Source organism: Hypanus sabinus, chromosome 15 (assembly GCF_030144855.1).
Source record: "Hypanus sabinus isolate sHypSab1 chromosome 15, sHypSab1.hap1, whole genome shotgun sequence".
In the NCBI taxonomy this organism is placed as follows: Eukaryota; Metazoa; Chordata; class Chondrichthyes; order Myliobatiformes; family Dasyatidae; genus Hypanus; species Hypanus sabinus.
The window spans coordinates 10551210-10568282 of NC_082720.1; the positions used below are offsets into that span (position 1 = coordinate 10551210).

The 17073-nt window shown below is 40.4% G+C and overlaps 1 long non-coding RNA gene across 1 annotated transcript in view; it reads right to left on the reverse strand.

Moving 5' to 3' along the window:
* Window positions 1-17073, reverse strand: part of LOC132405296 (uncharacterized) — a 91541-nt gene that overhangs the window by 9228 nt on the left and 65240 nt on the right. Inside the window, exon 2 of the long non-coding RNA XR_009515801.1 lies at window positions 9828-9998. This is a non-coding gene — a long non-coding RNA (uncharacterized LOC132405296). The remainder of the gene's footprint in view (window positions 1-9827; window positions 9999-17073) is intronic.

Here is a 17073-nt window from a genome sequence, read left to right on the forward strand (position 1 = left end):
TGGGGGAAGGCCATCCAATATGTTAACATGGAGGAACTGAAAGCTGTTGACTCTCTCCACTGCTAATGCCCCAATGTAGGGTGGCTCATGTTCATCTCTCTCACCCTTCCTGAAGACAACAATTTTGCTGAGACACATTTCCACCTACGATTTGTCCAACAACAGCAGTGGTGTTGGTGAAGTTTAAGATGACATTGGGGCCATGCTTAGCAACACAATCATGTGTATATAGGAATAAAACAGGCGTTACGCGTGCAGCAGCGTTGATGATCAGCAAGGAGGTGATGTTGCTGGGTTAGCCTCACTGATTGAGGTATACCAATGAGGAAGTAGAGTATCCAGATGCCTAGAGAGGTAAAGAGGCCCACGTCTTTAAGAGCAATGATAAGTTTGGAATGGGTATTTGTGTAGAACACCAAACTGCAGTTGATGAACAGCAGAGTGATGTGTGAGTTCCATTTGTCCAGATGGTGCAGAGCAGAGCAATGAGCCAAAGTAATTGATGAACATGAGAAAGTCTGCAAATGCTGGAAATCCAAAACAACACACACAAAATGCCGGAGGAACTCAGCAGGTCAGGCAGCATCTATGGAAATGAATAAACAGTCAATGTTTCAGGCCAATACCCTTCTTCAGGATTGAAAAGGAAGAGGGAAGACACCAGATTAAAAAGCTGGGGGAGGGGAAGGAGGATAGCTAGAAGGTGATGGGTGAAGCCAGGTGGGTAGAAAACTTAAAGAGCTGGAGAAGAAGGAATCTGATAGGAGAGGAGAGTGGACCATGGGAGAAAGGGATGGAGGAGGGAACCTAGAGGGAAGGGTGATAAGCAGGTAAGAAGAGGTAAGAGGCCGGAGTGGGAAATAGAAGATGAGAGGAGGAGAGATTTTTTTTTACCAGGAGAAATCAATATTAATGCCATCAGTTTGGAGGCTACCAAATGGAATATAAAGTATTGATCCTCCATCCTGAAGGTAGCCTCAATGTGCATCTGCTTTTAATATGTTGTGCAGTAAGCTAATTGGAGTGGATCCAGATCATGCCTTAACCAATCTTTTAAAACACTTCAGTACAGCTGAAATAAACATTATTGATTGGTAGTCACTGAGTCAGGTCACCACATCGGTATAATAGATGTCTTTTTAAGCAGGTGGGAACCTCAGACCACAGAAGCAAGCATTTGAATATGTCTGTAAACATTCCAGCCAGATGGTCCACACAGATCTTAAATATTCAGTCAAGTAGGCCATCTTGAAGTTGGTCTTGACAGTTGCACAAATGACTGCCTGTCATACAACCAGTTCCTTTGACTTTGCTACAATTAATGTCATTCACAGGCTACTGTGCCCATCACAATGACCATGCTTGGAAAGCCTGAAAATTAGGTTCTTCTTTAAGCTCATTTCAGTGTTTCAACCATTCATTTTGTAATTGACCTCAGTAGGTTAACCAATATCTCCAATTCCTCCTCACTCATGATTCCCCTCCATTTAGTCTTAACAATTAATGTACTTTCAATACTGAACCAGTAATCCAGTGCTTGGGTTAATAATCCAGAAAATATGTGTGTAATTTCCAACACAATAACTCAGTTTTCAAAAAAATTATAGTTAAAGTGAAATTTACTTTGGGAGTTTTTTAAAATTAAAATCCATTAGATCACGCTTGTATGTGACTTCAGTCACACATCATCTGCTCTTTAGAGGGAACCTTACATGGATACCCAATGAAGTCAAACCTTGCTGATAAATCCAACAACTGATTATTACAAAATGACCATGAAGCAGGATTTGGACATTAGAACCTGTTCTGTTCTGTTCTATAACTAAACCCAAAGTTGCAGAGGCTCCCATGTCTCCATTGACCTGGGTGCAGTTGGCATGTTCTCTCTGTGGCCATGTCTGTTTCCCCAAAAACTCTGGTTTCCTCCCACATCTAATTCATACTAGTAGGTTATTGGCTAATAAGGCCATAAGAGATAGGAGCAGAATTAGGCAATTTAGCCCATCAAGTCTGATCTGCCATTCTATCATGGCTGATCCCAGATCCCACTCAACCCTATATACCTGCCTTCCCACCATAATCTGTGATGCCCTGACCAATCAAGAAATGATCAACTTCCGCCTTAAATATATGCACACACTTGGCCTCCACCACAGTCTGTATCAGAGCATTCCACAGATTTACTACTCTTTGGCTAAAAAAAATCCTCCTTACCTCTATTCTAAAGGGTCTCCCATCAATCTTGAGGCTGTGCCCTCTTGTTCTGTATAGCCCCACTATGGGAAACATCCTTTCCACATCCGCCCATCTAGTCTTTTCAACATTCGGTAGGTTTCAATGAAATCCGCCCATATTCTTCTAAATTCCAGTGAGTACAAACCTAAAGCTGCCACAGCACCTCATATGTTAACCCCCTCACTTCCAGAATCATCCTTGCGAACCTCCTCTGGAATCTCTCCAATGACAACACATCTTTTCTGAGGAATGAGGCTCAGAACAGCTGACAATACTCCAAGTGTAGCCTAACTAGTGTCATATAAAGGCTCAGTATTATCTCCTTGCTTTTATATTCCATTCCCCTTGAAATAAAAGCCAGTATTGTATATGCCATCTTTACCACAGACTGAACTGTAAATTAACCTTCTGGGAGTCTTGCACAAGGACTCCTAAGTCCCTGTGCACTTCTGATGTTTGGACCTTCTCTTCATTTAAATAATATTCTGCACTGTTGTTTTGTTTACCAAAATGCATTATGAAAACTTAGAAACATAGAAAACCTACAGCACAATACTGGCCCTTTGGCCCACAAAGCTGTGCCAAACATGTCCTTACCTTAGAACTACCTAGACTTACCCATAGCCCTCTATTTTACAAATCTCCGCGTATCCATCCAGGAGTTTCTTAAAAGACCCTATAGTTTCCGTCTCCACCACCGCCGCCCGCTGTCCATTCCACGCACTTACCACTCTCTGCGTAAAAAGCTTACACCTGACATCTCCTCTGTACCTACTTCCAAGCACCTTAAAATATATATTATCATATATTTCCCAACATTGTACACCATCTACCACTTTTTTGCCCATTCTTCCAATTTGTGTAAGTCCTACTGCAATCGCATTACTTCCTCAGCACTACCTACCCCTCCACCTATCTTCTCAATGCATCTGAAAACTTTGCCACAAAGCCATCAATTCCACTATCTAAATCACTGACAAACAATGCGAAAAGTAACGGTCTCAATACTAACCCCAGAAGAACACCACTAGTCACCAGCAGCCAACTATAAAAGGCCTCCTTTATTCCCACTTATCGCCTCCTGCCTGTCAGCTATTCTGCTATCAGTGTCAGTATCTTTCCTGTAATGCCATAGGATTTTATTTTGTTAAGCAGCCTCAAGTGTGGCACCTTATCAAATGCCTTCTGAAAATCCATGCAAATAACATCCACTGCCTCTCCTTTGTACACCCTGTTTGTTACTTTCTCAGAGAACTCTAATAGATTTGTCAGGCAAGATTTCCCTTCACAGAAAGCATGCTGACTGTCTTATTTTATCATTAGTCATTAAGTACCTTGAATCCTCATCCTTAATAATAGACTCCAACACTTTCCCTGCCACCGAGGTTAGGCTAACTGGCCTATAATTTACTTTATTTTGCCTTCCTCCCTTCTTGAAGAGTGGAGTGACATTTGCAATCTTCCAGTCCTCCAGGATCATGCCAGAATCACATGATTCTTGAAAGATAATGACTAATGCATCAGTTATTTCTTCAGCAACCTCTCTCAGGACCCTGGAATGTAGTCCATCTGGTCCAGGTGATTTATCCACCTTAAGACCTTTGAGTTTGCCTATCACTTTTTCTTTTGAAATAGCAATGGCACTCACTCCTGTTGCCTGACATTCATGGACCTCTTGCACACAGCTAGTGTCTTCCACAGTGAAGCCAGGTGCAAAGTACCCATTAAGTTCATCTGGCATTTCTCTGTCCCCCATTACTACCTCACCAGCATCATTTTCCAGTGGTCCATTGTCAACTCTCACCTCTTTTACTCTTTATATAACTGTAAAAAAAACTTTTGGTATCCTGCTTTATATTATTGACTAGCTGCCCTCATATTTCATTTTTCCCTTCTTGCTGCTCTTTAGTTGCCTATTGTTAGATTTTAAAAGCTTTCCAATCATCCAACTTCCCACTCACTTTTGCTACCTTATATGCCCTTTCCTTGGCTTTTATGCAGCCCTTAACTTCCTTTGTCAGCCATGGTTGCCTATCCCTGCCATTAGATAACTTCTTTCTCTGTGGGACTTGCCTATCCTGCGCCTTGAGAACTATTCCCAGAAATGTCAACCATAGAACATTACAGCACAGAAACAGGCCTTTTGGCCCTTCTTGCTGTGCTGAACCATTTTCTGCCTAGTCCCACTGACCTGCACCTGGGCCATATCCCTCCAAACCCCTCTCATCCATATACCTGTCCAAGTTTTTCTTAAATGTTAAAAGTGAACCACTTCATCTGGCAGCTCATTACGCACTCCCACCACTCTCTGCGTGAAGAAGCCCCCCCCTAACATTCCCTTTAAACTTTTCCCCCTTCACCCTTAACCCATGACCTCTGGTTTTTTCTCCCCTAGCCTCAGTGGAAAAAGCCTGCTTGCATTCATTCTATCTATACCCATCATAATTTTATACACCTCTATCAAATCACCCCTCATTCTCCTACGCTCCAGGGAATAAAGTCCTAACCTATTCAATCTTTCTCCGTAACTCAGTTTCTCAAGTCCCGGTAACATCCTTGTAAACCTTCTCTGCCCTCTTTCAACCTTATTAATATCCTTCCTGTAATTAGGTGACCAAAACTGCACACAATACTCCAAATTCAGACTCACCAATGTCTTATACAACCTCACCATTACATTCCAACTCTTATACTCAATATTTTGATTTATAAAGGCCAATGTACCAAAAGCTCTCTTTACGACCCTATCCACCTGTGACGCCACTTTTAGGGAATTATGTATCTGTACTCCCAGATCCCTCTGTTCTACTGCACACCTCAGTGTCCTACCATTTACCTTGTATGTTCTATCTTAGTTTGACCTTCCGAAGTGCAACACCTCACACTTGTCCGCATTAAACTCCATCTACCATTTCTCAGCCCATTTCTCCAACTGGTCCAAATCCCTCTGCAAGCTTTGAAGACCTTCCTCACTGTCCACTACACCTCCAATCTTTGTATCATCTCTGCTTTGCCCTCATCCGCGCTAGTATGCTCCTCCAGTCCACCTGCCGAAGGGTTTCATCCTGAAACGTCAACTGTATTTTTTTCCATAGATGCTGCCTGGCCTGTTGAGTTCCTCCAGCATTTTGTGTATATTGCCTCAGTCCAGCTGGGCAAGCTTCTTTCTCATGCCTCTGTAATTCCCTTTATTCCATTGCAATACTGACCCATGTGAGTTATGCTTTTCCCTCTCAAATTGCAGTATAAATTCAATCATATTATGATCACTGCCTCCTAAGGGTTCCTTTATGGGTCCCTAATAAGATCTGGGTTATTACATATGTAAATTGCCCCAATGCTGTCTTCAATCCAAAGCGAGCTGAAGCATAAGGTACAATGAGAATGGAGCTGCTCTGAGTACCATAATGGATTTGATGGGCTGAATAAAATGTATTAAGATTATGAAGGTTCAACTCAAATACTTTAATTACAGTTGTCTACAAATCCAAGTACCTGACCTCCGAGTTAAGTGTGAAAATTTGTAATTGTGTACAAATATGAATGAGAACATCACTGTCAAAAGTATGCTGCCAAATTATAACAAAAAATAAATGAGGGAGCCAATAAATCCAATAAGGTATCATGATCCTGATTTGCTAGCTAGTTTGACTTTTCTCACATCTTATAGCACTAATTTGCTTTGCCCCCAACCTACTAGAAGATCAAAAGGATAACATAATTATTAGTGGTTTATGAAAAATAAAATCCTGCAGATTCTGGAAATCTGATGCAAAAAGGCTGGAAATACTTAGCAGATCAGGCAGCATCTGCGGAGAGAAACAGAGGTAAACCTTTAAATTGATGAAGTAACTAATGGTCTATCTCCACAACTACTAAGAATCAGAATTTAGGCTGAACCAGAGTCAATAAAACAGAGAAAGAGTCACAAAGTGAGGACAGAAAAACTGGACTATGAAAAAGAGGTAGAATAAAAATATTAATGAAACCAAAAAAAAATTAACACAATTTTGTTGCCTGAGGAAATAAATGCAGTGCAGTTTAGTTTTCTCACTTGCTAGTCCTAAAGTTTGCAAGAACTATCACAGCAAGGATTCTATGCTGTTATAGAGCCACCCTAATCTTACCTTAACCAAGCTCATTGGCCACACTGCATAAATAATGCAACCGTATTGAACTTTGTGTTGAGGTTGAGGACAAGCTATTAATTTGGTGATGTTAATGTTGGGGCAAAAATATTGTCCTACTGATTCATGATTCCAAAGGTGTTGTGAATATGGGGTAAGAAACATGATGTTGAAAGAATTCAGGCAGCATCTGAGGAGGGAAAAGGACAATCAACATTTCAAATTGGTAAATTTCAAATTCAACCTGGGCTGGAACATAAGTTTGAATTGCACCACAGCTGTAGGGAAAAATAAATTCAAGTACCTAAATAAATCTGGAATTCTAACAAAAAAAAATCTAGTTTCAGTAGTTGTAACTATGAAACAAATAGTTGTTGTAAAGTCCACTTGGTTTGCTAATGTCCTATCAAGAAGAAACACTGCTGCCCTTACACAACCTAGCCTTGATGTGTGTCTAGGTCCAGCAATGTGCTTGACTCTTCACTGCCAGATCAGTTCATGGACAATCAGACATGGCCAATAAATTCTGAACCATCAATGATATCTAAATTCTGTGAAACTGCAGTATAAAGGTAAAGAAAAAGGACAAATTAGTATCCACCCATGACATTTAATAATTACACACAATGACACTTGGATGATTTACTAGCAAAATACGGATGCAGATAAATGGCACATACATATTTGGAAGCCTTTTTAAAATTATTTTAATAAAAACATAACATGCTACAGGTTTGGTGATTTTGTAGTACTTTTATTATTTCATCATGGGTTACTAAAGCACTATTGTTCTGAAATGTCATGACATTAAATATCAAATCTGAGTACCACAGCTGGCTGTGAATCTTTTTTTCACCCAAAGCTGAACTCTTCCTTAATGTGATCTTAAAATCTGTCACCTTGGTCACTCTCATGAGCCAAATATCTATTCATATGGCTCATTTTCAAAATTCATTTGTTAAAGCTACAGTGAAGCACCTTCAGATGTTACAGCATTAAAGATGCAATATAATTGCAAGACATTGCTGTTTATAATATCTCACTCTTCCGCAATCAAATGTGCAGCAATTTCTCTCTCCCAATAAAGCAGTATCCACACTGTGTAATCACTCACTCCCTGCTTTTCCTTCCTATGCTCCCATGCCTCCCCAAAAGACCCATAACCTTTGGTTGCCAGGAAGGGAGAAGAAGCCTTTTTTGCAGTACAGCAGCAGGTCATCACTCAGTCTGGCTAGTTGCCAATAAATTGCATATTAAAATTGTAATGAGATCCTGAACTTCAGTTCCCCTGAAATGGTGGATCTTTCACCCACAGAGTCATTTCCTTGCTGGTTCCCACACAGAAGGTTTCAGCTGTTCCTAGGTTTCTAGAATCCTTCAGCTGCACCACCATTTAATGGCTGACAGAGATGCTGCCTCCAAGTTCCAGTGACCTGGGTCCACCATTGCTGTCTGTGTGGAGTTTGCAGTTCTCCTGGAAAATCACAAGGGTTTCCTTCAGCTAGTCTGGTTTCCTCACAATTGCTAAGGAAGTGTGAAATGATAAGTTAATTCTCCACTGCAAACTGCCCAATGTTCATAGCTGATTGGTAGAATTTTGGGGGCTGAGAGGTAGACAGAATATAATTGGGTTAGTATAGGAATAATGTAAATGTGAGTTTAGCTGTCAATGTGAACAATGGATTGAAGTCTATTTCTGCAGTCTAGTTCTCTCTTTCTCACTGAAAGCTGTAGTCTTGTTGTCTACATTTCCTTTATGTACGAGACTCCCCATATTGCTCTGTTCATAAGCATTTCTTAACCTTCAATAAGTGCACCCTGCTTCCTCACTCTTCCACTCCCTGCATCCTGGGGGGGTGTTGACAGAATGGATATGGAGAAAATGCTTTCACATGGGAGAATCTTGAACTAGGAGTTGCAGTTTAAAAGAATTGGGTCACTCATCAAGGACTGAAGTGAGGCAAATTTCTTTCTCTCTGAGGATCATGGAAGTTTGGAATGTCTTCTTCAAAGTGCAGTAGGCAGTCTCCATAACTGTTTGTAAGCTTAAACTCTAAGTTGGAAATGAATAGTGTGTGTGAAAAGATCTCAGAAACATTTGTGACAGAAGAGTGATCAGGCACAGAAGTTTGACCAGCAACTGGCCTCACTGTATCAGTGAGTGGGCTCAGCAGTCCTCAGCTCTGCTCGGCTCTACCTATCGTCTGTTTGTTATGGCTCTGGGGCAGGCGTAGGGAGAGAAGGCATGGGGCAATACCCGGTTCCCACCACCAGAAGATCCATATGGTCCTGAAACAGCCCGTAAATCGATTCCCGTTCGTCTCATCGGTCTTCCGAACATTCATTCAACAGAATGAGGTCTCCATAAGTAATCGGGGAGGATGTATAATGTGTAGAGTCATTTTAGATATCGATATTTGATAAGCAGGATGTGAAAGGTTACTAGGGCTAGGAAGGGTTGCAGGGTTGAGGTTAATAAGATCATTGACCTTATTAAATAACAACACAAAAACAATAGTTCAGGTGCCTAACATGTGCATGTTGATACAGGTTTCTCTCTCTCCCTCTCAAACGTGTGAGGATTCAACAATCCCTCCTTTCCTCCACGGTCAGTGAGATCTGAAGAGGGTGGATTCTCCATTCTGCATTGCTCGAGAGAGCTGTGAGAAACAGCATTTCTGGTCATTTCTATTGCAACTGAATTATTCAAACCATCTTCTCTCTTTGCATTTTGCTTTATCAGCTTGGTATCAGGGAAGTTCGTCAGCTCTGAAGCAGAGGATGCCGTGCATCAACATGTGCAATTGTGTGGCTGATTACCATAAATGAGTTTTAAGAGTAATTTGAGGAAGATCCTGGCTGCAGGCAGTTTGAGCAGCCTGCAGCCATTGACATTCCTACAGGGAGACAGGAGCAGATGGTGGTTTCGACAGCCTTGGCAGGAAGGGCTGATATAGCATCCAAAAAGTCACTCTTTGAAAAAGTAACAGGTGCACATGCACATTATCCTCTCTCTTTCGCATTTATTCGCTAACAGCAAATATTAATTGTAGTATCAAAACCTCTGGGCACTTTATATTTGAAGCTGTTATGGGGTGACTGAAGTTTTCTTATCAAATTTTCTTTGCTTTGAATATTCCAACTACTCATACTGATAATTGTCTTTTAATTGTTGGAAGACCTAATTTGAAACAATTCACTTGTTCAGCATTGTGTCGAGAATACAACGGAGACCTTCCAAAATTGGTTCACCTTATTATCCACTGTCTGCTTGGGGATTTCCCAGTGTGCTGTAAAAATGGAAAATCCTGGAAGTGCACAGGTTCCCAGAGATCATGGATGTTAGAGGTGGGGCGGGGGGGGGGGGGGGTGACAGGAAGATTAACTATTCAGTGTGATTTCTTTCCCACCTTTGACTCAAAGAGATTTCCACATTGTGAACATCTTTATAACTTGCTGATATACCTGCGATGAAATTCTGACATCCTCTGGTCCATTTGGAGTTGTTTTTGTTTCCTTGCGGCTGTCCTTGTTGTGACAGACTTCCTTTCTCCCTCCATCAGTGAGGCCAGCTCTCTCCTAGATGCCATTTGTTTCTCATGGGATCTTACTGTGCCTAATGTGGCTGCCATACATCTGCTCCACAGAAGAAGAAGAATTCAACAGTTCATTTTGAGATTTTTAAAGATATATTGTCAGTATTAATATCAGGGTTCCTTTTCCATCAAATACATTACATGGATGGTGCTTATTTTCTTTGTCAAGGTACACGAACATTTCTGTGCTCTTGTTATACATGGCATAGAGTGGAATTGTTAGCTTTTCTTTTACATTATTAACACATTGGAAAGTGTTAATAATGTAAAAGAAAAGCTAACAATTCCATGTTCTATTTGAGCCAGCTGACATCTCTCTAAACCAGTTGTTCCCAACCTAGGGTTGACAGACCCCTTAGTCTTTGGCATAAAAAGGTTAGGAACCCCTCCTCTGAATGATCATTGATGATAGAATCAAACCAAATGATCTTTATAAAAGATATAATGATTTATTCATGTGCTTATCCATTGGCCTAGGAGTCATTATCTGAATAAACTAGAGGACTAGATATCAGTCTGAACTGGACTAAATATCCTAGTCTTGCTACCAAAACCAACCTCAACATTCTGACTGAGGTTCACTTGTTGAGCAAACTTGAAGTATAAGACTGGGGTTGGCTGTCTGAACCCCTCCATGAATGGACCATGTATGAAGGCTTCTAATAAGTAAAAACAAGGAGAAGACAAAAGTGAATCATTCAGTTAAATCATTGAGTGGTTTCCATCAGTCAACTAGATCATGAATTCACTCTTTACTTGCTCACTGATGTTCCATATTCTTTAACACCCACAACAATCTACAGGTATCATTCATCACAACTCCACTTCGTCCCAGCCACCTTTATACCTATCACCTTTATAGAGGATAGAATCTTAGACTCAGGCTGCCTTTATTTGGTGAAGTTCCCCTGGACAATGCAGAAGAATGGATTCACTCTCACTTTTAACTTCAACTCATCAAGACTCCTTAAGGAGTGCCAGCATCATCAAAAAGACCCTCCCAACCAGGCACTCTCTCTTCTGTGCCCCCGCCCTTTGGCAGAAGATACAAAAGCCTGAAAGCATGTATTACCAGGCTAAAGGAAAACATTTGTGGAAAAGAGTAAACAGTCAACATTTCAGGCTGAGACCCTTCTTCAGGACTGAGGAAAGAATCTTAACAATTTTCCCATTATTCCCTTGCCCATTATTGTCTGCCTGCTCTGCAATTTTTCAGTCACTGTAACAGTACATTCTGCATTCTCTTATTGTTTTCCCCTTGTACTACCTTGATGTACAGATGTAATGAAATGATTTGCACAGATGGTATGCAAAATAAAGTATTTCACTATACCTTGGTTCATGTGACAATAATAAACCAATTTACCAACTTACCTTCCAATCCCAGAACTTTTACCAGATAGAGGACAAAGACTGCAGAAACAGGGATACCACCATCTTGAAATTGGCCTCCAAGCCACACATTATCCTGATTTAGAAGTATTTTGTCAGTCCACCACCATCGCTGGGTTAAAGTCCTGGAACTTTCTCCCTAACAGTATCATGGGCATACCCACACCACAAAGGCTACAACAGTTCAAGAAGGCAGCTCACCACCACCTTCTCAAGGGCAACTAGAGATGGGCAATTAAGTGCTAAATCAATCTGCGAATCTCACATCCCTTGAATAAATATTAAACAAATTCTCCCTCGTTGTGAACCTTCCTTCAATGAATATAACACCTTCTCCCTCTTGTCTAAACAAGGCCCTGGAAGGAAAATCAGAATTTCAAAATAATGAAAATCCTCCCCTCATTATAGCAAGTAAAATAGCCTATAATCAGATTCTGATGCCTAAGCTAACTGCTAATGGAACCTAAAAGGGTCTGCATTCTCAAATCATTATATGTTGTTAACTGGATCCACATATTAACAGCAATAGTTTGGGTTTGCTTGTTATCATTCAAAACTGGAAACACATGTAAACCTTCAAGCTCTCCCACTCCAGTAAGATATATGCTAAACTCTCTGACATATTGGAAGATTTCCAGAAGTAGACATGGGAACATGTGCATTTGCTGTTCTCCTAATATACTACACACAATGAGTCACAGGATGCTCTGCTTATAAATGAGACTGTAATACAAAATCTATTATTGGGTTATTTACAATAAATAATTCAAATTGTTTTTTCAATGTTGTTTTATAATTTTTACTGGCTGTTATGGGATCAAAATCTGCTGTTCTTTTTAAAAACAGAAACATGACCTGGGTACATAATTATCTGTTCCTTTTGATAAATAATTGACTGTTAATTTTCTTCAATGAGAGGCTGAAGTATATCTGTCAATGTTGGAGAATGGAGTACTTTCTATTGAATACATCCCTTGTTGGATGTAGTCTATGCATTTACAATCTTATACAATGCTTGCAATAAGGCAGGGAAAACACAGCATAAAATAGTAAAGAGAACGTCATTTGTAAATTGGTAATTAGTGTATTATTGTCACATGTACCAAAATGCCGTGAAAAGGTTTTGTTTGCATGTTTCATGCTATGTTGCATGTGAACCCATTGAAGAGTACTACCATACGAACTTTCTGTACGTTGTCATATTGTTGGTATTGAATGGCTGAAACTGGTTGCCTGCCTGATAGTAGACACACAACAAGAAAACCTTTCTCTCTGAAGGAGGTTCGAATGGTCTGGACTGGAGTTTTGTGACAACTGGAGGTCACCCTTACTGGGAAGGAGATTGGGGCAGTGAGTGATGAAGAATGTGTAAGGAGATCTCTTCAGAAGTAATGACTTTCAGTTGATTATTTGGATAATAAGTAACTGAGTACTGCCCAGCATCACAGCAGTCATGGACAGAAATATTATGAAGACAGGAAATGTTCTGTGCCTTTGTGAGACAGCTCTTCCTTGGATTCTCATGAGTCACATAAAAACTTTAAATCAATGTGTTTCCCGTTAATTCATTTCTGTCTCAGGTTGTGCTAATTCAGGATTCATCCATTGCTGAGACAATCCTTTGAACAACAACTTTTTAAAAGATCTAACTGCCTTATAAAACCTTAATGGGACAAATAGCAAGCAAGAAATAGAATTGGAATCGGTGTTGCCTAGACTCTGTGGATAGTTGCTAGTGACTCGGGAGCAGTATTGGTTCACTCCATGATCTGGACAACCCCAACATACACCATGTTGGAATAAAACAACACTGGATACCTAAAAGAAACATCGTTGAATGAGTGGCTACCAAAGAGAGGCAGACTTACTCAATCACATTGGAAGGAAGATCACATTGAAACACATAGAACTGTCAGGGAGTTTGATATGGAAAATGTGGCATTGAAGATTACCCTCCTGGGGTGTCTAGAAACAAAGTTCACAGTCTCAAAACAAAGGGTGGTCTTTCAGGAAAGTGAGAAGTAACTTCGTCAGAGATAAATGAAACTAGAATTCACTACCCTAAAGGTCTGTGCGAGCTCAGTCATTAAGAGCATTGCAAATGAAGCCCATAGACCACTGCTTCATAAACAGACCATGGGATCTGAGTTGGTGCAAAAAATGGGCTAGTGTAAAAGATCAGCCATGATGTTGCTCAATAACAGAACAGACACAAAGGGTCAAATATTTACCCCCGCTTTTGTTTCTTAAAATTAAAGGACAGAATCCATTTTGTGTGGAAAAGACATCTATCAGACTGTCTGTCAGGAAACTATTGCAGGGGTTAGAGGGTGCTCAGCCCACTGCTGACTCATGACTGCACCGTCAGACCCAGTCAAACTGCAGCACCAAGTTTTCTGATGATACAACAACATCATCATCGACAACAATGATAAGTCGGCATACAGATATGAAGTAGAGAGGATTCTCAAATGGTGTGAGAACAACAACCTGGGTTGCAATGTGGACAAGACAAAAGTGGTGATCGCAGACTTCAGTAAGGTGCAGGTTGACCACTTTCCACTGCACATCAATGGCTCTGCCATGGAGAGAGTGAAGAGCACAAAGTTCCTTGGTGTGCACGTAACGGGCAATCTAACCTGTACCCGCAATAGCTCATTAATTAAGAAGGCACAGCAGTGTCTATACCTACTGAGGAGGCTGAGGCATGCAAGGCTTCCTGCCTCCATTGAAACAACTTTCTACAGGCGTGCCATCATGAGTTTCCTGTCTGGCTGCAACATTGTGCGATACAGAAGCTGCAAGACCCTACAGAGGATAGTAAAAAACTGCCGAGAGGATCCCTGGGGTCTCCCTCTCCTCTAATTGTGATGTTTACTGGAGGTGTTATATACAAAGGGTCTGAAGCATTGTTAAAGATCTCTTCTCTCCATCTTTTATCCCTTTGAGCACTACCATTGAGAAGGAGGTATGGGAGCATTAGGACAAGGGCCAAACTGGGTATACAGCTTCTTCCTCCAGTCTCTTGATGGGGAAGTACCCTGCCACCACCGAGACCTCATCACTAGGACAGTGAATTGTTTACTGTTTACAGTTTGCCCACGCTGTGCATTTTGCATACATTTTGAATTATATTTTATTAACTTATTTGAGGTAATACTTTGTTTTACGTGCTGTGAGTGCACCATGGTCCAGAGGAACGTTGTTTTGTTTGGTTATATGTATATAAGCACAGTCAGATGGCAATAAACTTGAACTTGATCTTAATTATACAATACATCCTCTGATTTCCCATATCTATCATTAAACATATGGTTAACTTCATATGAAAATAAACCAAGTGACTGCGAGGCCAAATGGCTTAAATTCAATGCATCAAATTTGATAAATGTTAATATAATGCTATTACTCTAAGTGCAGAGGACAATCAGTTTGATAAAGAAAAATATATCTATTTGCCATGCAAGATAAACAACATGTGGAATTAATGAGCTTCATAAACTCAAGATGCTTTATAGAGTATATCAATATTTCTGCTTCATAACTGCAACTCTCTGCTTCAATCTCAAACTCATTGAAACTATTTAAGTTCCATAATGTGCCAGCAAAAAACTTTGAGTACCACTTGACAGTAACTGACAAGTCTACTAATCCCTGGAAAGTACATTTGTTTTTCTACACTGGAGCCTTGGAAGTTGGATAATAGCATCCAAATGTTTAATGAGTTTGCTTGGAATTCTTTCCTCTGCTATTTAATTGATAATATTAATCTGTTTATTTTGAACTGAATGATGCCTTTCTAAAATGATGGGAGAGAGAGAGATTTCTGACAAATGTGTTTACGCTGTTTTATCCAAAGGTGTGAATTTAAGCCTTGCATGTGTCCCTTATTATTTTCCTTCATCTTGTCTTTGTTCCTCCCTTTAAAGGCAATTGCTGTGCAGTGTGCTATTTTGAATATATGATTTAATTACTTTGTTTGGCTGTATGAAATTCCCTTGTCCTATTTTAATGAAACAATAAAGAGAGTAAACCTGTGTTTTATCAGCTGATAAAAGAAGAACTAAATTCCAAAGTAATTAGATTTTATTACACCATGTTTTAAGGTCTTTCAAGTGAAGCCTATCAACAACAACAATAACCACGAATATTACATTACAAATTCTCCCATGATTGTATTCCCATTGCTGACTGCTGTATTTACACTCATCTGTAGAAAACGCTGCAGTGCATTTCATTACTCTCTTTCTTAAGAAATGAATATGAAGATGAATTTGTCATATGAAGAGTGTTTGATGGCTCTGGGCCTGTATTCACTAGAATTCAGAAGAAGGGGAGACATCATCAAAACCTATCAAATGTTGAATGGCTTTGATAGAGTGCTTGTGGAAAGGATGGTGGGACAGTCGAAGACCAGAGAGGTGTCCTTTAAGAATGGAGATGAACAGGAATTTCTCTAGCCAGAGAGTGGTGAAGCTATGGAATTCTTGGCCACAGGCAGGGGTTGAGGCCAAGTCATTCTGTATAGTTAAGGCAGAGGTTGATAGATTCTTGACTGGTCAGGACATGAAGGGATATAAGGAGAAGGCAGGAGATTGGGGCTGAGAGGAAAATTGAATCAGCCATGATGAAATGGCAGAGCAGGCTCGATGGACCAAATGGCCTAAATCTGCTCCTATATCTTACAGTCTTATGAATCAGAATCCTGGTCTATGTTAATTTCCTCCAAGTACTGAAAATTAAAACACTGTAGATGTTGGACATCTGAAAGTGCTGGAGATACTTAGCAGGTCAAGTAGCACCTATGGAGAGAAAAAAGGCTTTATCTTTTCAGACCAATGATCTCCAGAAATCCATATTTCACTCTTCCAACTTTGCCTTTCACTTCCCTTTCCTTGGCATTACATATGCAACCTGTACTTTAACTTAGCTCTTCCCATCTTCCAGGAACCTCAGCTGTACTTCCATGAGAAACAACTGTTCACAGAATATAGTGAGATCAGGGAGGGGTATGCTGATATTCTAGGGCATGTTGATATCAAAAAGGAGGACGTGTCAGAGGTCTTGAAGAAAAGTAAGGTAGATAGGTCCCCGGAGCCTGATGGGAACTACTCCAGGTTATTGACAGAGGCAAGAGAGGAGACTGCTGGGGCCTTGACAGCATTTCTCCTTAGTGTGTTGTATCCTGTACAGCTACAGGAAAGGTCCCAGAGGACTAGAGAATAACCAATGTTGTTCCTTTGTTTTAGAAGGAACAATGGAGATAATCCAGAAAATGATAGGATGGTGAGCTTTACATCAGTGGTTGGGCAACTGCAGTAGCAGATGCCATTCTGGTCACCAGAAATTATAATATTATGAGAGATACAGAGCGAGAAGATGATCAGTGTCTTTTTTCCAAGGCAGAAATGCCCAAAAACTAGAGGATAAATGTTTAATGTGAGACAGGTGCATGAACAGGTAGGGAATAGGAGAACATAATCCATGTGCAGGCAAATAGGATTAGTTTTAATTGACATTATGGTCAGAACAAGGCCCAAAGGCCCAGAGAGCCCTGATCCTCTGCTGTACTGTTCAATGTTCTATGTTCTCAACCAGGAGGAAATTGAGAGAGGGATATATAAAAAGAGTTTCTTTAAGTATATAAATAGGAAGAAAGAGGACCAAGTAAATGTTTACTCTCTCCTTCCCCTGTATTGTGAATAATCCTGGGGTGGAATCAA